Genomic DNA, 23,508 nt, shown 5'->3' on the forward strand with positions numbered 1-23,508 from the left:
GGTGCTAGGAAACCTCCTTTCTGATTCTTGCCAAAGGGTATTAGGAATAAGAGGTGATATCCTCATGTTCACTGGCATTGAGTGTTCGGTGGAGGGGAGGAGGTAGGTTATGATTTCCCGAGTTTTGATGGTCAAGATTTTGAACACTTAAGCCCCTTTTTTGTTCTCTCCCTCTTCCGTCATTTTGCAAATCGTTGCAAGCGTCATAACCTTGGACAGAGACACAGGCAGAGAAAGGAGCTGAAATGCCAACCAACTAATTTTGTCAGCCACTTGGCAACTCTGTTCATACTGTTTGAGGGAGAGGGTCAAGTCAAACTATAAAAGTAAATTTGAGGTTGGACTTGTGCATGGTTTTGAAGCACCCATCCTCTCCTGGACCCCATTGCTGTGTGGAAATCAAGAATTCATCTGGATGGTGACTATGACATGAGAAATAGCTCTGCTGAAATATGGTCAGTGGGTGGTCTTTCCCAAGCATAGTGATTGAAAGCCATGACTGTGGTATCAGATACATATGGAACCTGATCCAGCTCTGCTACTCTCTGGCTGTATTTATGATTGGAACAGGTTACTTAACTTGGTGAAGTCATTTTTCTTCATCTATAAAATGAAGATAGTAACAGTTCCTGCCTTATAGGGAAACTGTTCCAGAACCTGGTATTTCAAGAACCCAGTATTACATATAATTACTTTTTTTAAAAAATAAATTTATTTATTTTATTTATTTCTCTTTGGCTGCATTGGGTCTTCGTTGCTGTGTGCGGGCTTTCTCTAGCTGCGGCAAGCAGGGGCTACTCTTCCTTGAGCGGGCTTCTCATTGTGGTGGCTTTTCTTGTTGCGGAGCATGGGCTCTAGGCATGCGGGCTTCAGTAGTTGTGGCACACAGGCTCAGTAGTTGTGGCTCGCGGGCTCTAGAGCGCAGGCTCAGTAGTTGTGGCACACAGGCTTAGTTGCTCCACGGCATGTGAGATCTTGCAGGACCAGGGCTCGAACCTGTGTCCCCTGCATTGGCAGGCGGATTCTTAACCACTGCGCCACCAGGGAAGCCCACATATAATTACTGATTGGAAAGGCCAATTAGTATGAAAACACTTTTCTTGGAAAAGCCCATCTGAAGAAGAAAAAAAATTGAGAACTAAGTCTGAAGCTCTTGTCCAGAGATTGGAGGGAGCGGGGGTGGAGGAGACAAGACCCATAGAAATAAGGCTTCAAAGATTATTAAACCTAAACCTTGTAAGTGATATTTAAGAAAACAATCTCAGAGAAAGTATATGACTTGCACATTGTCACATAGAGCCAGAATTTAGAGAGCTGAGTTAATTTATTTCACCACTCTTCCCCTTACAATACCAGGGAGAAATACCTAGGGACCGTAGAACAGGCAGATGTACAGAAAAGGAAGCATTCAAGTTCAGGAAAGAGTTATGAATCAGAGAAGTTCAATTTCAGACCGTGGTTGCCTAAGTGACCTTCACCAAGTTTCTTAGCACCTTCTAGCTTCTGTTCCCCATTTGGAAAATAAGGATGTGAAATCTTTCCTTCCCACTCTAAAGTAAGAATAAACAAAATAATGTTTCCAAATTGTTAGAAGAAAGGTGTTAGAATTAATGAACAATAATTACTGTTGTTATAATATACTGTATAGCCTTCGTAATTTTTTGTCTATTTGGTCTATCGATGCTAAGAGACATATTTTAAAATCTCTCGCATTGTTTATAGATTTGTTTCTTCTTGTATTTCTGTTTTGCTTATATTTTGAAGCTATATTTTTGGGTGCCTAAAAGTTTATGAATACACTCCAACTTTTATAGATTTTTTCCTTTTATTATTTTGTAACATCTTAAAAATTTTTTGCATTTAATTTATTTTAACATGAAAATCATTTTTATGGTTCTTAAAAAATTTATGAACAGATGCATTAATAATATTTTCCAGGAATATAAGTAGGGAAGTGATAGCTCAATCAACAAATTGTGTCACTAATAATTTTGAAATGACCAAGGAGCTATTAATCAATTGTAACATCACTTTTAATCCATCCTAATTATACTTACTTAAATATAAGTTTTCTTCAGTATTAATATTGCATACTGGCTTTTTTAAGGGGAATAATTGCAAGACTGTACTTTTTCATTCTTTTATTTCAACCTTTTCTTACGGATTCAAGTAGGCAGCATATCATGGATATTGTTTTTTTCTTTTTAATCCAAACTGATAATCTTCTGATTGATAGATATATTTACATTTATTGTGATAACTGAGATAATTATTACTCCCACTTTTTTTTGTTGTTTTCTGTTTGCTGTGTGTTTTTCCTCTGTTTTTTTCTATTTTCTTGAATTCTATTTTTTAATATTTTCCCTGTTTCCTTCATTTTCCTTTACTTGTTGGAAAATTATAGAATACATCTCTAAGGGAAAAACAAATACCGTATGCTAACGCACATATATGGAATCTAAAAAAACGGTACTGATGAACCTACTGGCAGGGCAGGAATAAAGATGCAGACGTAGAGAATGGACTTGAGGACACAGCAGGGGAAGGGGAAGCTGGGACAAAGTGAGAGAGTGGCATGGACATATATACACTACCAAATGTAAAATAGCTAGCTAGTGGGAAGCAGCCACATAGCACAGGGAGATCAACTCGATGCTTTGTGACCACCTAGAGGGGTGGGATAAAGAGGGTGGGAGGGAGACGCAAGAGGGAGGAGATATGGGGACATATGTGTACATATAGCTGATTCACTTTGTTGTACAGCAGAAACTAACACAACATTGTAAAGCAATTATACTCCAATAAAGATGTGAAAAAAAAAATTGCTTTTTTCTGGTGGCCACTTACCATTTCTTAACACCCAGCCACACTGGATCTCTTGCCAGTCTTCAAGTACCCTGAGCTTCCTCCAGCCTCAGGGCCTTCTCACTTGCTGTATTTAATGCATTGCTTTCCCACCTCATTCATTTTTTTTTAAATTGAAATATAGTTGATTTACAATGTTGTGCCAGTCTCTGCTGTACAGCAAAGTGACTCAGTTATACACATATATGCATTCTTTTTTTATATTCTTTTCCAGTATGGTTGATCACAGGATATTGAGTATAGTTCCCTGTGCTATACATTAGGACCTTGTTGTTTATCCATTCTAAGTGTAATATCAATAGTTTGCATCTACCAACCCCAAACTACCAGTCCATCCCTCTCTCTCCCCCCCTCCCCCTTGGCAACGACAAGTCTGTTCTCTGTGTCTATGAGTCTGTTTCTATTTTGTAGATAAGTTCATTTGTGCCATATTTTAGATTCCACATATAAGTGATATCATATGGTATTTGTCTTTCTCTTTCTGACTTACTTCACTTAGTATGATAATCTCTAGTTGCATCCATGTGGCTGCAAATGTCATTATTTCATTCTTTTTTATGGTTGAGTAATATTCCATTATATATATATGTACCACATCTTCTTTATCCACTCATCTGTCCATGGACATTTAGGTTGTTTCCGTGTTTTGGCTATTGTGAACAGTGCTGCTATGAACATAGGAGTGCATGTATCTTTTGAATTATAGTTTTGTTAGGGTATATTCCTAGGAGTGGGATTGCTGGATCATATGGTAATTCTATTTTAGTTTTCTGAGGAACCTCCTTACTGTTTTCCATAGTGACTGTACCAAGTTACATTCCCACCAACAGTGTAAGAGGGTTCCCTTTTCTCCACAGCCTCTCCACATTCCACTTCATTCATTTTTAACAAGTATCAGTCTTTATGACTTCCTTCTAACTTTAACAGGGACCTTACATAATTTACATTTTAGTACCATTTCTTAGATTGCTTATGAAAGATTTTTCCTTCCCTATGAGTAGCCTGTGTCTCAGTGTATTTCAGAGCTACCTTACCTGACCTTGAATTCATATTTGCTCAAGCTTAAGGAAATTTTTGGATAGTTTCTCTTAAACCAAAATCATATCAATACTAGTAATTTTTTCATTTTTCACTAATCTTTTTTTTAAATTTTAAAAAATTCTTTGTACAGTTTTTCAATGTTACTTTCTATTTACAGTTGTTACGAAATATTGGCTCTGTTCCCCTTGTTTTACAGTACATCCTTGAGCCTATCTTACACCCAGTAGTTTGTACCTCCCTCCTCCCCAGCCCCTACATTGCCCCTCCCCACTGGTAACCACTAGCTTGCTCTGTATAGCTGTCAGTCTGCTTCTTTTTTTGTTATATGCACTAGTTTGTTGTATTTTTCAGATTCCACATACAAGTGATATCATACAATATTTGTCTTTCTCTGTCTGGTTTACTTCACTTAGCATAATGCCCTCCAAGTCCATCCATGTTGCTGCAAATGGCAAAATTTCATTCTTTTTATGGCTAAGTAGTATTGCATTGTGTATATATACCACATCTTCTGTATTCATTCATCTGTAGATGGACACTTAGGTTGCTTCCATATCTTGGCAATTTTAAATAATGCTGCTGTGAACATTGGGGGGCATATATCTTTTCGAATGAATGTTTGGGAATTTTTTTTTTTTGCATATATACCCAGAAGTGGAATTGCTGAGTCATATGGTAGTTCTGTTTTTAATTTTTTGAGGAACCTCCATACTGTTTTCCACCAATTTACATTCCCACCAACAGTGTACAAGGGTTCCCTTTTCTTCACATCCCTGCCAGTATTTGTTATTTGTGTTCTTTTTGATGATAGCCATTCTGACAGATGTGAGGTGATAGTTCACTGTGGTTTTGATTTGCATTTCCCTGATGATTAGCAATGTTGAGCATCTTTTCATGTGCCTGTTGGTAATATGGATTTCCTCCTTGGAAAAATGTCTATTGAGTTCTTCTGCCCATTTCTTAATTGGGTTGTTTGTTTTTTTGATGTTGAGTTGTCTGAACTGTTTATATATGTTGGATATTAATCACTTATCAGTCATATCATTTGCAAATATCATCTCCCATTCAGTAGGTTGTCTTTTTGTTTTGTTGATGGTTTCCTTTGCTATGCAAAAGCTTTTAAGTTTAATTAGGTCCCATTTGTTTATTTTTGCTTTTATTTCTGTTGCCTTGGGAGACTGACCTAAGAAAACATTGATACAATTTATGTCAGAGAATGTTTTGCCTATGTTCTCTTGTAGGAGTTTTATGGTGTCATGTCTTAAAGACTTAAATATTTAAGTCTTTAAGCCATTTTGAGTTTATTTTTGTATATGGTGTTAGAGAATGTTCTAATTTCATTTTTTTTTGCAAGTAGCTGTCCAGTTTCCCCAGTACCACTTACTGAAGAGACTGTCTTTGCTCCATTGTATGTTCTTGCCTCCTTTGTCATAGATTAATTGACCATAAGTGTGTGGGTTTATTTCTGGACTTTCTCTCCTGTTCCATTGATCTATGGGTCTGTTTTTGTGCCAGTACCATACTATTTTGATTACTGTAGTTTTGTAGTATAGTCTGAAGTCAGGGAGCATGATTCCTCCAGCTCTGTACTTCTTTCTCAAGATTGTTTTGGCTATTTGGAGTCTTTTGTGTTTCCATACAAATTTTATTTGTTCTAGTTCTGTGAAAAATGCTGTTAGTATTTTGATAGAGATTGCGTTGAATCTGTAGATTGTCTTGGATAGTATAGTCATTTTGACAATATTGATTCTTCCAATCCAAGTACACAGTATATACTGTATATCTTTCCATCTGTTTGTGTTGTCTTCAGTTTCTTTTATCAGTGTCTTCCAGTTTTTGGAGTCCAGGTCTTTTGCCTCCCTGAGTAGGTTTATTCCTAGGTATTTTATTCTTTTGATGCAGTGGTAAATGGTATTGTTTCCTCAGTTTCTCCTTCTGGTACTTTGTTGTTAGTGTATAGAGATGCAACAGATTTCTGTATATTAATTTAGTATCCTGCAACTTTACCACATTCATTGATTAGCTCTAGGAGTTTTCTGGTGGCATCTTTAGGGCTATGTATAATAACATGTCATCTTCAAACAGTGTTAGTTTTACTTCTTCCTTTCCAATTTGCATTCTTTTTATTTCTTTTTCTTCTCCGATTGCCGTGGCTAGGACTTCCAAAACGATGTTGAATAAAAGTGGTGAGAGTGGGCATCCTTGTCTTGTTCCTGATCTTAGAGGAAATGCTTAGCTTTTCACCACTGAGTATGAAGGTAGCTGTGGGTTTGTCATATATGGCCTTTGTTAGGTTGAGGTATGTTCCCTCTATGCCCACTTTCTGGATAATTTTTATCATAAATGGGTGTTGAATACTGGTAATTTTATACTAACAATTTTAAGATCATTTTATGTCTGTTGTTTACAGCTTTACTTCTTTCATTTAACATAGGTAAGAACCGATCCTGAAACTCTACTTCCTAAAAAAAAATGGATGTTTAAAATTAAGCCTTTTTTCTTTTTGATTCATTTCCTGTTTCCAAAAATGGTTTAGATGAACTATCAGTAGAATAACTAAAACAACGGTAAAGAATCCTATAGGCAACAAAGGGAAAGGAGATAATTATAACAGAGACCAAGACTGAAGGTTGCTTCTACAACTGGGCACTGTCATTGGCTAACCACAAAACAATATCTGTTTATTTTGGAAGAGACTAAGATAGCACGTGGATGAGCATTGTTTTAGACCAGGTGTCAGGGATGTCAGAATGCTGAAGAATGCCTGCTGGAACTGCTTATTTGGGTCTAAGCCTAGTTGATGTTGAGTTCTCTTCTCTTGCAATTATTGACTAGCATTGGTTGCTTCTCATGCCGCTCCAAGAGCAATCAGAAGACTGTCATGAGCTAGAAAGAGGTGCTGTGTAATAGGAATTCTGTGATCTGTAAAATATTGAGTCAATGCCCCAAGGCTGAAAATTCAGGAGAAATTACTTCCCCAGGTATTAGTAGTGATTTATTTAATGGGTCTTCTCAGTGGAAACACAGTACGATACTCTCATTTGTTATAGATTCTGATGGGTGAGGCCAAAGTTTCCCCTGCTGTCTTTAATTGTTTTATTAAAAACAGAAGGAAAGTTGCTTATAAAAGGACTTAAATGTAAGTGTCGATACATTGCCTGATTCATTTTATTTCCCCACTGATTTTCACCATAGTATCAGAGAAGTGTTACTGCAAAAGAACATTTGGCACCAACATGTAATAAAAATCACTCTGAACCCTAGTCACACTCATAGAGATGGAAAGGAGAATGGTGGTTGCCAGTGGTTGAGGGAGGGGAAGTGGGGAGTTAGTACTTAATGGGTACAGAGGTTTAGTTTGGGAAGATGAAAACGTTCTGGAAATGGTTGGTGGCAATGGTTGCCCAACAGTGTACTTAATGCCACTTAAAAATGGTTAAAGTGGTAAATTTTGTGTTATGTGTATTTTACCACAAAATGAATAAATACATGAAATAAAATAATAAAGTAAAATTTAACAATATAGTCTGGGGAATCAGAGCACTCACTTCAAGGACCACAGGCCTTTGTCGGGGATGGACGTGGGCATATTAACATTTCTCTTGCATAGACCTCAAAGAAAAAAAGTTTGTCAAGCTTGAGTCACTTCACATGACCTTTACTACATAACATTATGCACATAATATTCAAAGCAGACACATTAGCAGATAGCACTGTTGATCTCCATCGTCTTTGGAATTCCACTTGGTTCATGTGGCTTTCATGATGAAGCAGCCTCTCTAGTCTGTTTATTATTCTAGGTTTTAACAGGAACCACAGGCTTGGAGGGTGAACTGTGTCTGCACTGGGTATGGAGTCATCAGTTGCTCAGGGCAGAGTGTGATCCTGTGACTGGTTTAGGGAGACAGTGGGGTGAAGCGGAAAGAAAATGAGCTTTGAAGTCAGACCTAAATTTAAATCCTGGCTCAGCCCGTTTCTCCTGAGCAGGTCAGATAGGTCATAATCTAGTCCATCCTCATTATTCATGGATTAGGTATCTGCACATTCACCTCTCTCTCAAAATTTATTTGTAACGCCAAAATCAATATTCGTGTCACTTTCACAGTCATTCCCAGACAGGTGCAGAGGGGCAAAATTTTTTTAAGCTGAAGTATAGTTGACTTACAGTATTGTGTTAGTTTCAGGTGTACAGCGAAGTGATTCAGTTATATATTTTTTCAGATTACATTCCATTATAGGTTATTACAAGATATTGAATAACTCCCTGTGCTATACAGTAAATCCTTGTTGCTCATCAAGTATGATAGTGTACATCTGTTAATCCCACACTCCTAATTTGTCCCTCCTCCCTTCTCTTCTCTCCTTTGGTAACCATAAGTTTGTTTTCTGTGTCTGTGAGTCTGTTTCTGTTTTGTATATAGATTCATTTATATTATTTTTTAGATTCCACATATAAGTGATGTCACATAGTATTTGTTTTTCTCTGTCTGACTTCACTAAGTATAATATTCTCTAGGTCCATCCACACTGCTGCAGATAGCAATATTTCATTCTTTTTTATGGCTGAGTAATGTTCTATTGTATATGTATACCACATCTTTTCACACAAGCCAGCTGTCTGTTGATGGGCATTTGGGTTGTTTCTATGTCTTGGCTATTATAAATAGTGCTGCTATGAACATCGGGGTGCATGTATCTTTTTTGAAGTAGAATTTTCATCTTTTCCCAGGAGTGGGATTGCTGGATCACATGGTAGCTCTGCTTTTAGTTTTTTAAGGAACCTCTATACTGTTTTCCATAGTGGCTGCCCCAATTTACATTCTCACCAAGAGTGTAGGAAGGTTCCCTTTTCTCCACATCCTCTCTAGCATTTATTATTATAGACTTTTTGACGATGGACGTTCTGACCAGTGTGAGTTGATCCCTCATTGTGGTTTTGATTTGCGTTTCCCTGTTAATTAGTGATGTTGAGCATCTTTTCGTGTACCTGTTGGCCATCTGTATGTCTTCTTTGGAAAATGTCTGTTTAGGTCTATTGCCAACTTTTTGATTGGGTTGTTTTTTCAGTATTGAGTTGTGTAGGCAGTTTGTATATTTTGCATATTAACCCCTTGCCAGTCACATCATTTGCAAATATTTTCTCCCATTCGGTAGGTTGTTTTTTTGTTTAATTGATGGTTTCCTTCAGGGGGGCAAAAATTTTGAATATTATTTAGCCATAAAATGTCATGAAGTTCTGATAGATGCTACCACATGAATGAACCTTGAAAACCTTTTGCTAAGTGAAATAAGCCAGACACAAAAAGAAAAACATTGTATGCTTCCACTTGGATGAAATAGCCAGACTCGGTGAATTCACAGAGACAGAAAGCAGATTAGAGCCTACCAGGGGCTGCGAGGAGGGAGAAATGGGGAATTATTGCTTAAATAGGTAGAGAGTTTCTGTTTCGTATGATGAAAAAGTTTTGGAAAATAGATCGTGGAAATGGTTGTACAACTTTGTGATTATAATTAATGCCACTGAATTGTATACTTTAAAATGGTTAAAATAACAAATCTTATGTTATATATGTTTTACCACAGTAAGAAAAAAATTTTTTAATTTCTTAATTAAAAATCAACTTTGGCACAAAGCCAGTGATATTTTGGTGGTGTTTGTTACTGTGGCATATCTAGCTCATCCTAACCAAACTTTCCTTCCTCCCTGTTCCTCTAAAACGGCATAATATAGGACATTTAGAGTTTTATGAACATTATGTAACCTTGAACCTGTAGGCCAGTGTTTTACCTTCGCTGATCATTTGGTTTCTCAGAACAGGGAAGACTAAATTCTTACAATTGTATCCACGGATACATTTGAAACTTAATGAGGCAAGCAGCGTAACTGAGGCTGAAAGTAGCCTTGGAGGTCAGAAATACCTACTTCATAATGTATAAATGAGCTCCTTAGTTTTCATATTTTTCCGTGGGTTCACAACCTTGTTATTTTAATGTGCAGAAATGAAACTGCCTTAAAATGAACTGATTCCAAACAAAGATCACCTGTATTTTAAAATGGCTTTCCAACAGTGTTCTGTGAAAGCAAACTCCAGTCTATGTAAGAATGAATTTTTCTTGGAATTACAGCATGTGTCATTATGCGTCACTTCTTAGTTTAAAAGTTGAATTTGTCCTAGGATATCTTCAGTTGCTGCTCTCTAAACTTTTTTTCAAAATGGCTCCACATGACATTGTGAATCTATACTTAGTAATAATAGTGGGGGGAGGGTGGAATGGACTAATTATGTTTACAGCTCTCTACTGTTCTTGTCTTCTTACCTTTTTAAAGAGAGTTTGCCCAAGAAGCGGACTTATAAGTTTCCAACAATGATATACTGGGACTGGCTTATACAGTATCACAAGATCCAATTGGTCCGTTTTCAGGTATTTTGTATGTAAGCCAGTTAAATTCAGCCATTCTTAAAACTTAATTATATAAACTTATAATTAAACTATATTAAAAACAAAGGTAATAAATACTCAGACCTCATCACTTCATGATTACTTTCCCATATTTTACTATTATCTGTACTCTTGAGGTTATTTTGTTTATTAGATCCATACAGTAGAAATACTGTATAATTGTATGCATCTCTTCCCAATCCCACATGCAGTGATGTCACATTGGTAGCTTGAAATCAGCCCTAGTAGGATTATTTATACCATGGAAATGGGCAAATGCTACAGATGTAGGATTGATTTATTGTTTTTTGAAACTCTGAAGTGTTTTTCTCTGCCTCTAATGGCTTCTGCATTATAGTCATTTGCCTACTTGTCTTATACACTCTATTGAAATATAACTTCCTTCAACCAAGGGTAGTTTCTTATGCGTGTGTGTGTCCTTTCCACACAAGTACTCCAGGGTTCCTTGCATGCAGTAGACTGTTAGCCTGCTCAGGCTGCCTTAACAGAATACCACAGACTGGGTGGCTTCAACAACAGAAATTTTTTTCTTCACAGTTTTGGAGGCTGGAGGTCCAAGGTCAAGGTGCGGGCAGGGTTGGTTTCTGGTGAGACCTCTCTTGCCTTGCATTCGGCCACCTTCTTGCTGTGTCTTCACATGGCCTTTTCTCTGTGCATGAGCGCTCCTAGTGTCTCTTCCTCTTCTTACAAGGATATCAGTCCTTTCTGATTACAGCCCCAATCTTGTCACCTCATTTAACCTTAATACCTCCTGAAAGGCTCTTTCTCCAAATACAATCACATTAGGGCTTACGGCTTCAGCGTGTGAATGGGGAGGCAGGCGGCACAGTTCGGTCCATAATATAGACATTTATGACTTATGGATTACATTGCTTTGAAGCTAAGAAATATAGATCCTTCACTGTGTGCCTGTCTTTTTGCTAGTTACACTACAGGCAGACCTCAGAGATTTGCAGGATCAGTTCCAGACCACCACAGTAAAGCAAGTATTGCAATAAAGTCACAAATTTTGTGGTTTCCCAGTGCATGTAAAAGTTATATTTATACTATGCTGTAGTCTATTAAGTGTGCAACAGCATTATGTCAAAAAAAATGTACATACCTTAATTAAAAACCACGTTATTGCTTAAAAATGCTAACCATCATCTGAGCCCTCAACAAGCTGTAATGTTTTTGCTGGAGGGTCTTGCCTTGACAGTGAGGCTGCTGACTGATCAGGGTGGTCGTTCCTGAAGTTGGGGCGGCTGTGGCAGTTTCTTAAAATTAAACAACAATGAAGTTCGCTGCACAGATTGACTCTTCCTTTCACGAACAGTTTCTCTCTAGCATGGCAATGCTGTTTGATGGCATTTTCCCCACAGCAGAACTTCTTTGAAAATTGGAGTCAGTCTTCTCAAACCCCGCCAATGCTTTATCAAGTGAGTTTACGTACTATTCTAAATCCTTTGTTGTCATGTCAAGAGTCTTCACAGCACCTTCATCAGGAGTAGATTATATCTCGAGAAACCACTTTCTTTGCTTATCTATAAGAAGCAAGGGCTCATCTGTTAAAGTTCTATCATGGGATTGCAGCGAATCATTCTCATCTTCAGGCTCCACTCCTAATTCTAGTTCCCTTGTTATTTCCACCACACGTGCAGTTACTTCCCCCACTGAAGTCGTGAACCCCTCAAAGTCATCCATGAGGGTTGGAATTAACTTCTTCCAAACTCCTGTGAATGTTGATATTTTGACGTCTTCTCATGAATCATGGATGTTCTTCCTGGCATCTAGAATGGTGAATCCTTCCCAGAAGGTTTTCAATTGACTTTGCCCAGATCCATCAGAGGAATCACTTTCTTTCCCAGCTATAGCCTTCTGAAATGTATTTCTTAAATAATAAGAGTTGAAAGTCAGAATGGCTCCTTGATCTGTGGGCTGCAGAATGGATCTGTGTTAACAGGCATGAAAACAATATGAATCTCATTGTACATCTTCATCAGAGCTCTTGGGTGACCAGGTGCACCGTCAGTGAGCGGTAATACTTTAAAAGGAATCTTTTTTTCTGAGCAGTAGGTCTCAACAGTGGCTTAAAATATTCAGTAAACCGTGTCATAAACAGATGTGCTGACATCCAGGCTTTGTTGTTCCCTTTATAGAGCACAAGCAGAGTAGATTTAGCATACTTCTTAAGGGCCGTAGGATTTCGGAATGGTAAATGAACATTGACTTCAGCTTAAGGTCACCAGCTGCTTTAGCCCCTAACAAGAGAGTCAGCCTGTCCTTTGAAGCTTTGAAGCCAGGCATTGACTTCTCTTCTGTAGCTATGAAAGTCCTAGATGGCATCTTCTACCAATATGTGGCTGTTTTGTCTACATTGAAAATCTGTTGTTTAGCATAGCCACCTTCATGAATCATCTTAGCTAGATCTTCTGGATAACTTGCTGCAGCTTCTACGTCACCTCTTGCTGCTTCTCCTTGCACTTTTATGTTATGGAGATGGCTTCTTTCCTTAAACCTCATCAACCAACTCTGATAGCTTCAAGCTTTTCTTCTGTAGCTTCCTCACCTCTCTCAGCCTTCACAGAATAGAAGAGAGTTAGGATCTTGCTCTGGATTAGGCTTTGGCTTAAGGGAATGTTGTGGCTGGTTTGATCTTCTATCCAGACCACTGACACTTTCTCCATGTCAGCAATAAGGCTGTTTTGCTTTCTTATCATTTGTGTATTCACTGGAGCAGCACTTTTAATTTCCTTCAAGAATTTTTTCTTTGCATTCACAACTTGGCTAACTGTTAGGAGAAAGAGGCCTAGATTTCAGCCTATCTCAGCTTTCGACACGCCTTTTTCACGAAGTTTAATCATTTCTAGCTTTTGATTTCAAGTGAGAGATGTGCAACTCTTCCTTTCACTTGAACACTTAGAGGCCATCGTAGGATTGTTAATTGGCCTAATGACAATATTGTTGTGTTTCAGGGAATAGGGAAGCCCAAGCAGAAAGGGAGAGATGGGGGAATGGTTGGTTGGTGGAACAGTCGGAACACACACAACATTTATCAATTAAGTTCAATAAACGTGCGTGCTTCGTGGTGTCCCAAAGCAATTACAGTAGTAACTGATCACAGCAGCTACTCACCCGAATATGCCCATTCTCCCCTGAGAGCATACTATCACTTAATAAATCCTCGATTTGCTTTCTTGGAAAAAAAAATCACTGATCACAGATTATTATAACTAATAAAATAACAGTGAAAAAGTTAGGAATATTGGGAGAATTACCAGAGAATGTGACACAGAGGCACAAAGTGAGAGAATGCTATTGGAAAAATGGTGCTGATGGACTTGCCTTTCGCAGGATTGCCACAAACCTTCAATTTGTAGAAAACACCATATCTGCAAAGCACAGTAAAGCAAAGCTCACTAAAATGATGTGTGCCTGTATAACATTTGAGCCTCATAGCAATATTTCAAAGTAAATATTATTATCCCCATTTTACAGATAGGAACACTGACTCTATAAGAGATAAAAAATTTGCCCAACTGTGTACACATGGGAAGTGTTCAGTCCATTATTCAGACCCAAACAGTGTGACTCCAGAGTCCAAACACTTAGCCACTCTAAGAAACTGCTACCCTGCTTTTTCATACACCTGTACGTGTGTATTTTGTCTAAAGGCAATATTGAAACTGTTATCCAAAAAGTAAGCAACTGTTGGGGGATTTTTAGTAGCATATACGCAAATGTGTAGACATTCTGCAAAGTGTTTTGGTAAAATTGAGGTGGGGCAGTCTTGTAATTGCACCTTAAAGGGAGAGTATTGAAATTCCCAGTTCTTCCGTTTCTAAGACCTCTTCTTTAAGACAGGATAAAATGAATAACTGTCAGATAATGCTCCAAACTAAATGGAAAGTATTTTCTAACTGGACATTGAAGTTTAATATTCTAAATTTAAAAAATATTTTTTTAACATCTTTATTGGAGTATAATTGCTTTACAATGGTGTGTTAGTTTCTGCTGTATAACTAAGTGAATCAGTTATACATATACATATATCCCCATATGTCTTCCCTCTTGCATCTCCCTCCCTCCCACCCTCCCTATCCCACCCCTCTAGCTGGTCACAAATCACCAAGCTGATCTCCCTGTGCTAGGCGGTTGCTTCCCACTAGCTATCTGTTTTACGTTTGGTAGTGTATATATGTCCATGCCACTCTCTCACTTTGTCACAGCTTACCCTTCCCCCTCCCCATATCCTCAAGTCCATTCTCTAGTAGGTCTATGTCTTTATTTCCGTCTTGCCCCTAGGTTCTTTATGACCTTTTTTTTTTTTTCCTTAGATTCCATATATATGTGTTAGCATACGGTATTTGTTTTTCTCTTTCTGACTTACTTCACTCTGTATGACAGACTCTAGGTCCATCCAAATGGACAAATAACTCAATTTCGTTTCTTTTTATGGCGGAGTAATATTCCATTGAATATATGTGCCACATCTTCTTTATCCATTCATCCGATGATGGACACTTAGGTTGCTTCCATGTCCTGGCTATTGTAAACAGAGCTGCAATTTTAACGAAAAGGATTGGAAAGGAGCGAGCATGTGAGCGCAGACAGGCATAGCTGCAGAACAACTCACCTGATTTTGAATCCCAGTACCTGCTTAGGACGAAATGTGATTATTTTCTTTAATTTCTTTGAACAGAGTTGACTCAACTTGAAAAAAGTTCTCTGGCTTCAAATCAAAAGGGGTGTTGCTTTTGTCCCTTCCTCTTAAAGAAACAGTACATTGACAGTTATTTTATTCATCCTTTTCTTAGCGTCTCCATCATGCATCCCACATCAGTGATCTCTGGTGAAGAAGCAAGGGCTTGGGTGGCGTGAAAGGGAAGCTCTGTGAGCTTTACTCTGGTTCCTCCTGAAGCCTCACCTGTGTGTTCTGTTGCTGCCTGTCCCTGTTCACATCCATTGATAAACCAGAAAGGCAGAGAGATGAGATCTGAACACAGCACGCATTCATTCAGCAAACATTTGTTGAGCGCCTACTGTGTGTGACACCTTTTTCTGGGGATAGATGGTGCACAAAGCCCCAGGCATTCACATTCCAGAGGGAAAAGAGAGACAATGAACAAGTAGATTATGTATCAGCAACTGGTAAATTATTTGTAGAAAAGCAGGTTAAGGGTTTACCATTGTCAGCACTAGTGACATTTTGATCCAGATCATTCTTTACTGTGGAAACCACCCTATGCATTGTAGGAGCTTTAGCAGCATCCCTGGCCTTGACCCACTTTCTGTCACACTTCTGTGCACTTTCTGTGCACACACGCGCGCACACACACACACACACACCCCAGTTGTGACAACCGAAAATGTCTCCAGACGTTGCCGAATATCCCTTGGGGGGGGTCAGCATTAGCCCCAGTTGAGAAGCGTTGGTCTAAAGAGTAAGAGGGGGAGGTACTGATATATTGGGATCAGGGAAGACCTACCTGTCTTTTAAGGTGACTTTTGAGCAAAGACTGGAAGAAGTGAGAATAGGCATCCTGTAAATTCTGGGGGAAGAATGTTTGCAGCAGAGAATGGCTAGTGCAAAGGCACTGAGGTGAGAGGCAGAGCAAGGAGGCCCTTGTGAGCAGGACTGAACGGGAAGAATGTAGCAAGTGATACGATCAGCCAGCTCTTCAGGAAGCCAGATCATGATCCTATAGTGAGGGCTTCGGCTTTGAATCAGAGGGTGATGGGAAGTCATGAAGGGTTTTGAGAAGAGCAGTGAGTGATGTGACCTGGTTTATCTTCACATGGGGTTGTTCTTGCTGAATAATCACCTGCAAAGGGCACAAAGGTGAAAGCCAGGGTCCAGAAGCAGCCGTGGCAATAATTCCAGTGAGCACTTAGTCAAGGCTGGACTGGTTGTGAGGGGATGGGGGAAAGTGACTGGATTCTGGGTATATTTTGAACCTAAATCTGACATGGTTTGCTGTTGAATCAGACATCGGCTGTGAGCAAAAAAGAAAAGAAGGGGTCTTTGAAATATTCTTCTTTGAAAATACCCCAAATGAGCTTTTATTCTTGATTTTTGATCCTGCTCCTATGGGAGTTTAAGCGCGATGCAGACATTGGTTAGGCATTAGGTTTTAGACTTATTTCCTAAATTACTTCCTGAGTAAACCAATTAAAATTATAATGTGCGTCTCCAGGAGAAAAGGGAAGGAGCCAAACTCGGTATGATTTTACCTCTTAGACGCTGCTTAACAACACTTTTCTCCTATTGCTTGGGTAATGAAATTCGGGCAGGTGGGAGCCAAATGAACAAACGGGCCCTCAGAAGCAGCCTGTCACCCCGTGCTCATAGGTATAATGCTACCTGATTATTCTCCAGGTCCCCATTTGGGAACTAGTGTGCAGTTTTCATAAAAACCACCATGTGCCTCCAATTCACGCAACATCTCTCCCTTCTCTGTAGCACCTGCCTTCTGAGACCTCAGGCGTATGCTAGATATTGCCTCCCCGGATTGAGGTAGATTAACCAAGGTTCCAAGCTTCTGTGAGAGAGGCAGAATGTGAAATAAAGGCTCAATCTTCTAGTTAGTCTCTGAGTTAAGATGGGCTTTTATAAAACCTTCCTAGGGCTTCCCGGGTGGCGCAGTGGTTGACAGTCTGCCTGCCAATGCAGGGGACACGGGTTCGAGCCCTGGTCTGGGAAGATCCCACATGCCGCGGAGTGGCTGGGCCCGTGAGCCACAACTACTGAGCCTGCGCGTCTGGAGCCTGTGCTCCGCAACGAGAGGCCACGATGGTGAGAGGGCCGCTCACCACGATGAAGAGTGGCCCCCGCTTGCCGCAACTAGAGGAAGCCCTCACACAGAAACGAAGACCCAACACAGCCAAAAAATAAATAAATAAATAAATAATAATTTAAAAAAAAAAAAAAAACCTTCCTAATGTGTCAGCCCACATTAGTGATTACACTCCGGGAGTTTTTACCTTTACCTTGTAAAATCACATTTGCTTTCCCCTTAAAGCAGTGTTTCTCCTGGTTGGGTGTGAGGTTTTTATTAAGAATGCAGAATTCTGGGCTCTATTTCAGACCCAGAGGGATAAAAATAGGAATAATGTTCAATAAGGGCCCTAAATGATTCTGTAGTATGCTAACATTTGAGAACTATTGCTCTATCATTAGGAATTGCATTCACTTCCAAGTAACTGAAATGTAAATAAAGAACTAGTTTATTTCTCTTATTGCTTAAAGAAGTTCAGTGATAGGCAACCCAGGGCTAGTATGATGGCTCTGTGGTATATTCAGAAACTCCCATTCTTAAGGTTACTTCATGGTATAAGATGGCTGCTGACCTCCTGCTGTTGTGTGTACATTGCAGCCAGGAAGCAGGAAGGAAGAGGAAATTGGGCAAAAAGACCTTTGTCAACCTCTTGGCCTCCTTTAAAAGAGCTCTCCCAGAAGTCACACCTTTACATGTCATTGGCCAGAATTTATTCAGATGGCCACATGTAGCCACTCCAGAGGTACAGAAATATTGTCCTTAGCTGGGCATATTGATGCTCTAAGTAAAATGATAGTATTCTAATTAAGGAAGAAAAGAAAATGGATATGATATTGGGCAGCCATCTCTGCCAGAACTGCCTTACACCATCGTACCATGGTGGTGTGGAAAGACTGTTTAATTTGGAGTACATCATTTTACTTACTGTCAGTTCATTTTGAACCATATGTTGGTTATGTTATGGAGAACACCAAAGGAAAACATGTTTATCATTTCTGTGGTCAATCATGCAGACATATTAGGAATTTACTTTACCTTTTTGTCTTCTTTTCCACCCATCTGCTAGTCTTTTTTTTTTTTTTTTTTTCCCCCTTGATAAAGAAGCCCAAGAATCCATGCAAAACAGAGGGAGAGGATGAGGAAGCCAAGTTCAGAAGTGGCCCTACCATGTTTTAGCTGTGTGACTCTCAATGTGATGAGTGTAATGTACCACCTCCAGGCTGTGGGGAGGGTTCACAAGACCCTGTATATAAAAAACACTTCAGGCATAAGAGCAACTCAATAAAAAAATACGTTCCTTGATCCCTTCCTTCATTTGGACAGTGAAGGACAGTTGGTTCTAAATTCAGCCCCCAAATTCTGACTTCGTTGTTGGGTTCCCGCTCTAAGAAAATAGGAATGCTTTTGATATGGAAAATGTACCACCCCAAAATTTGAGCACTTTGCCGTTAGGATTTCTCATTGTTGTAGGAACTGGTGGAATCCCCCTGCTTAAGTGTATGTGTAGGTGTAGAAGGAGACATGTACAAAACTGAGTGAAATTGAACAAGTTCTTTTGCCTCCTCTGGATCTCCTGGGGTGCCTGGCAATCCCATGGGTTGGCTGTTGAAGGAAAACACTTGGGTGACTCTAAAACTCTTCAAATGGGCTCCCTTGAACCAACAGCAGGGGCATCCCCTGAGAATTGGTTAGAAATGCAAATGATCGCCCTCGCCCCCCAAGGCCCCCTGAATTAGAAATGTGTATTTTAACAAGCCTTCCAGGTGGTTCTGGTGGAAGCTAACATTTGAGAACCACCGCTCTAAGTAAAGCACGTTTCTCTCCAACGAGGAGCCATTGACTCCCTGGCTTCCATCTCTGCTCAGGCAGAAGTGCTGCCAAATGTGCAGTTCCTTCTGACAAACCCAGTCTTTCCAGCTGGGTGAGGTCTTGCTTTGCAGACTTTATTTGCACACTGACTAAAGCTCTTACAATCCGCCTGACACAGACTGACGTTATTGCCAAACCTCGCTGTTGGGAGTAACACTTTAAATAAAGGCCTTCAGCTATTTCGTTTTCCTAAGCCAGTTTATTGTGTTCAGGATGCTTTTGTTTGGAGGAGATGTACCTCTTGTGGCTACACCCAGTGCACAATCACAGGGCATCTCTACCTGGGAATCTGTAAATGGAGCGAAGTTCCTAGCACGGTCCACAGACCTGCGTTTGGAGAAATATACTCAGTATACACAGGAAGAAAAATCAAGTTATCGACCTGCCGGATAATAGCTGGGTAATGATCATCACTGACAAAGTTCTATTGGATTTGACTATTTACTTGTAAAAATTAAGAAGTGAAACATGTTTGGGCTAAAATGAGCAATCTGCGGGGTTTTCATGGGTGGTGCCAATTTTCACTTTTGTAGTGCCAGAAAGTATACTAAATATTTTCCCCTTACTATTGGTATGATTGGTGTTTGTTCTGAGCTATACAGTAGTTTTATTATGGAAGATGCCAAAACATTTCCGTGCATGTGGCATTTCCATGTTCAGCCAGAGACAGATTGGGAAAGAGAGCCGTTTCTCCCTCATTCCCATCTGTCTGCTAATCCCCTTTGCTCAATGAAGAGCTTGCAAAGTCCAGCTTCTAAACACCAGGAGGAGACACAGAAGCCACCATGAAGGGGGGTTATTTTTACTCCTGGACTTGAACAGGCTTTAAAGAGAACTGGACGTGGTAAAGGACCAACTCACTCTCCTGCCTCACAGCAAGTCAGATCACCTACCATGTGATATGGGGGTGATTTGGTAGGTTGTTAATTAATAATTAGCTGATTTGGTTTGATAAATGGAGTATTTTAGCAGGTAAGTTTTTAAGTCATCTGCCAAATTATTGGTTGCCTTGTGAGAAATTATGTTAGCACATTTTATATTGAAGGAGTTATGGGAATACTGGTAGAAAAGATGCGTTTTCGGTGGTGGTGATGAGTAGGCTGCAATTATAGAAGGCAACACAAGATGTTGGGACTTCCCTGGTGGCGCAGTGGTTGAGAATCTGCCTGCCAATGCAGGGGACACGGGTTTGAGCCCTGGTCTGGGAAGATCCCACATGCCGCGGAGCACCTAAGCCCGTGCGCCACAACTACTGAGCCTGCGCTCTAGAGCCTGTGAGCCACAACTACTGAGCCCACGTGCTGCATCTACTGAAGCCCGCATACCTAGAGCCCGTGCAACGCAACTAGAGAAGCCACCGCAATGAGAAGCCTGCACACCGCAACAAAGAGTAGCCCCTGCGCACCGCAACAAAGAGTAGCCCCCGCTCGCTGCAACTAGACAAAGCCTGCGTGCAGCAACGAAGACCCAACGCAGCCAAAAATAATGAATAAATAAAAATAAATAAAAATTTTTTTTAAAAAAAGGCAACACAAGATGTCCAGCCAGGAAAGGTGTTCCACAAGAGTAGTCACTGCCTCTGTTGACTTAAGAATTCAGTCTTTAAGATGGATGTCAGCATACTGAGGTATTTATTTACCACCTAAATATCTCTAGAGCTCTCCATCACTGCCTCCCCCTTAGTCCAATCATGTGTTGGGACTCCTTTATCCTCCAGTCTTAAAATGGCATGGAACCTCTCCATTCCAATCTCCAGGTGTGGCCCTTGCCCAAGATGGGGTAGGCAGGAGCCTTCTGTAAGGAAGTGGAATTGAGCAAAGCTAGTCAGTCTAGGGTGGACTCTTGAACGGGGCTTGTGTAAACTCAAGTCCTGTGGGAAACAGATCTGCAGAGAGGAAAGAATAGAGCAAAGGTAGAAGGACACCAGGCTTAGGGAGATGGTAAATCCCTTACTAATCACGTTGCATTGGAAGTTTCCATTTCCTCAAGAGGCCCTACCATACTGCTGGGTTTTTTGAGAAAACACTACATCTTTATAATAATTTACCTTTTTTTCCCCTGAAACCAAGCTAGCTTAAATCGCATTTTATCCCTTGCAGCCTTCTTTCTTAGACCAATTATAAGTGGGGGGCTCCCCAGGGTTGGTCTCACTCTACAAGCCGACAGTGTTACCCTACCTCTTAAAATGGAAGGAAGGCCAGGAAGATCTGGATTGTTCCATTTGGAGTATACCAGGCTGGACAATATACTTATTGCTGTATATTCTTATTATTTATTGTTATTGAGGGCCAAATGCTCTGTCTCCACTCTCGTTTACTTACCACAGTCGTATGATGAGGATTCTGAGAGGTTTTGGTAACTTGCTCAGGAACACGGGGATGGGAAAGGACAGAGCCATGACTGGGGGTTCAGATCTACCTGGCCATGCTGCAGAGAAGGTACAGGGAAAACTCCAGCCTGGGTCAGCCTTGGACAGTAGCAGAGAGACCTTCCTTGTTCAAGGTACCAGTTCAGAAGATGACTGCTCTGGGCAGTGAAGAGAGAGGTGTGTGAGTGATGAGGGGTGATTGAGAGGAACGTCAGTGGAGCTCAAATCAGACTCTTTGTGATCAAGCATCCACAGTAATTCATTTTATTTTTTTAAATTTATTTTATTGAAGTACGGTTGATTTACAGTGTTGTGTTAATTTCTACTGTACAGCACAGTGATTCGGTTTTACATATATATCCATTCTTTTTCACATTCTTTTCCATCATGGTTTATCGCAGGATATAGTTTCCTGTGCTGTACAGTAGGACCTTGTTGTTTATCCACATAGCGATTCATTTTATATTAGCATTTGTCCCTAATGTTCTATAACCATAATGGGAGCTGTGAGAATGACAAAGTGATGTTTCCACAAGGCTTTTCCACCAGTCATTTTTTGACCTGGGAGGCAAAGCCCATTCCCCAAGACACAGGGACGGGGCCTGCTTCTTTATATACCTGGCCCTTACCTGGTGAGGCATATGGGGCACGAATCTCCCGAGCACATAATGGTGTGCCAGTCTCTGATGGGCTCATCGCCAGCTTCTAACCCCAAACTAACTCATGATCTGGGCTTGTGTTTCTTCTCAGAGAGAGTGCCAGTAACCTGTGGGCTGCCTTCAAAACCCGGAACCATTGCTTCCCATCCTGAGACTTGGCTTCCTGCCAGGTGCCTCTAGGGAGGGGTTGCAGGGCCCTGGGTCCCCAAAGCCGGCTAGTCTACAGCAAGAAGTCTGTTTATGTTTACCTTTGGGATTTGATTAAGAGGATGATACACACGTGATGGTGAATGGTTACGATCATTTGTTATGAAAATAAGGATAGCTTACCCATCTTTTTTTAAGGCTTTGTTATCACAAAACCTTCTTCCTCTCTCTTCTAACCATTATGATTTCGTTTCTGGAGATCAAAGTAGACAGAGCTTTCGCAACTCTTCACCCCAGCATTCCCAGAACGTGTGGTCATATCCAAGGCTCCCCAAACTCAAGGGAATGTGACCACGTTTGTGGAGCGTAGCCAATATGCTGAATGTAGAGCCCCGAGTCTTCTGTCTTCTCCGTTTTGTTGAATGAATGCCATGTTTCACAAGAGTTGGTCATGATGCTGAGAGACAGTTGAAAAGTATTTTCCATGATGTCATCTCAGCTTGTGGGATTTTTTTTTTTTGGCCTCTCCTATATAAAGCATACCTTCTGTTTTGGCCAGTTTTGTCCCCTAGTTTTACATACAGCTGGATGCTAGGATGTCTGTTTTCTTTTCTCAGGCAAAATTAGATGTTTGGTGCTTTCCCAAGTAGTTGTTAGGGTTGAATGAGCCTCAGAAATTGTAAGAATATGTCCTAACATCTGTAAACAGGAGCATTCTAGGATGTACAAAAAAAGTCACGTTAATGACAATTTTTAATTACACGCTCTGTATCCCGAATTCAGTGACTCTCTCTTTTTTTTTTTTTTTTGACAGATCTGAGCTGCTTCCTGTCCTTACAGAAAGCTTAAAACCTAGAGGGCTTTTAATGTAGGTGGAGGCTGAGGGACCCAAGGGTTCTCCGCGCGCCAAAGACTGGCGTTGACTCCAGCGCCAAGGCAGGCGCTGACACATCGCTTTGGCTAGGAAGGCAGGTTACATGCTGGAGACTCACAGAGAAAATGGTAAAGCCAGCTCTCGGGGGAGCCTGCCGAGAAAGCCCTACCCTCCGGGTTCACCAGCATGTTTGCCAGAATCTCTTTTTCTAGGAAAAGTTTGCTAGCTTTATTTTTCCCTTACAGAGAGAGGAAAAGCCCCAAGACATGGGTGATCTGTGGGACTCTTTCTTCAAGGATGAATTTCTCTGCTTGCAGTGAGAAACTCATGTGCCGTTGAGTTTCACGAAGGACGGGGGCAGCGGGAAGCAGACGTGTCCTGTTGTGGGAATCATCTCCCCAGGACGTGGGAGTGGGCAGGTGGTTTGAGTAATGGGCGAGTTATCTGTGTGTTTTCCATCCTTCA

General features: G+C 40.4%; 1 protein-coding gene and 1 long non-coding RNA gene across 5 annotated transcripts in view; one reads left to right on the top strand and one right to left on the bottom strand.

Moving 5' to 3' along the window:
- The window catches only part of PRICKLE2 (prickle planar cell polarity protein 2), a 358,862-nt gene that overhangs the window by 250,003 nt on the left and 85,351 nt on the right, over window positions 1-23,508 (top strand). The window lies entirely within an intron of this gene.
- Window positions 694-23,502, bottom strand: LOC309606971. Its single transcript, XR_014232170.1, has 2 exons — window positions 17,282-23,502; window positions 694-16,966 (listed from the first exon to the last, which is right to left on the bottom strand). It is a non-coding gene; the product is annotated as an uncharacterized lncRNA (long non-coding RNA).

The sequence above is a fragment of the Balaenoptera borealis genome, assembly GCF_965194805.1.
Source record: "Balaenoptera borealis genome assembly, chromosome: 12".
NCBI classification, from domain to species: domain Eukaryota; kingdom Metazoa; phylum Chordata; class Mammalia; order Artiodactyla; family Balaenopteridae; genus Balaenoptera; species Balaenoptera borealis.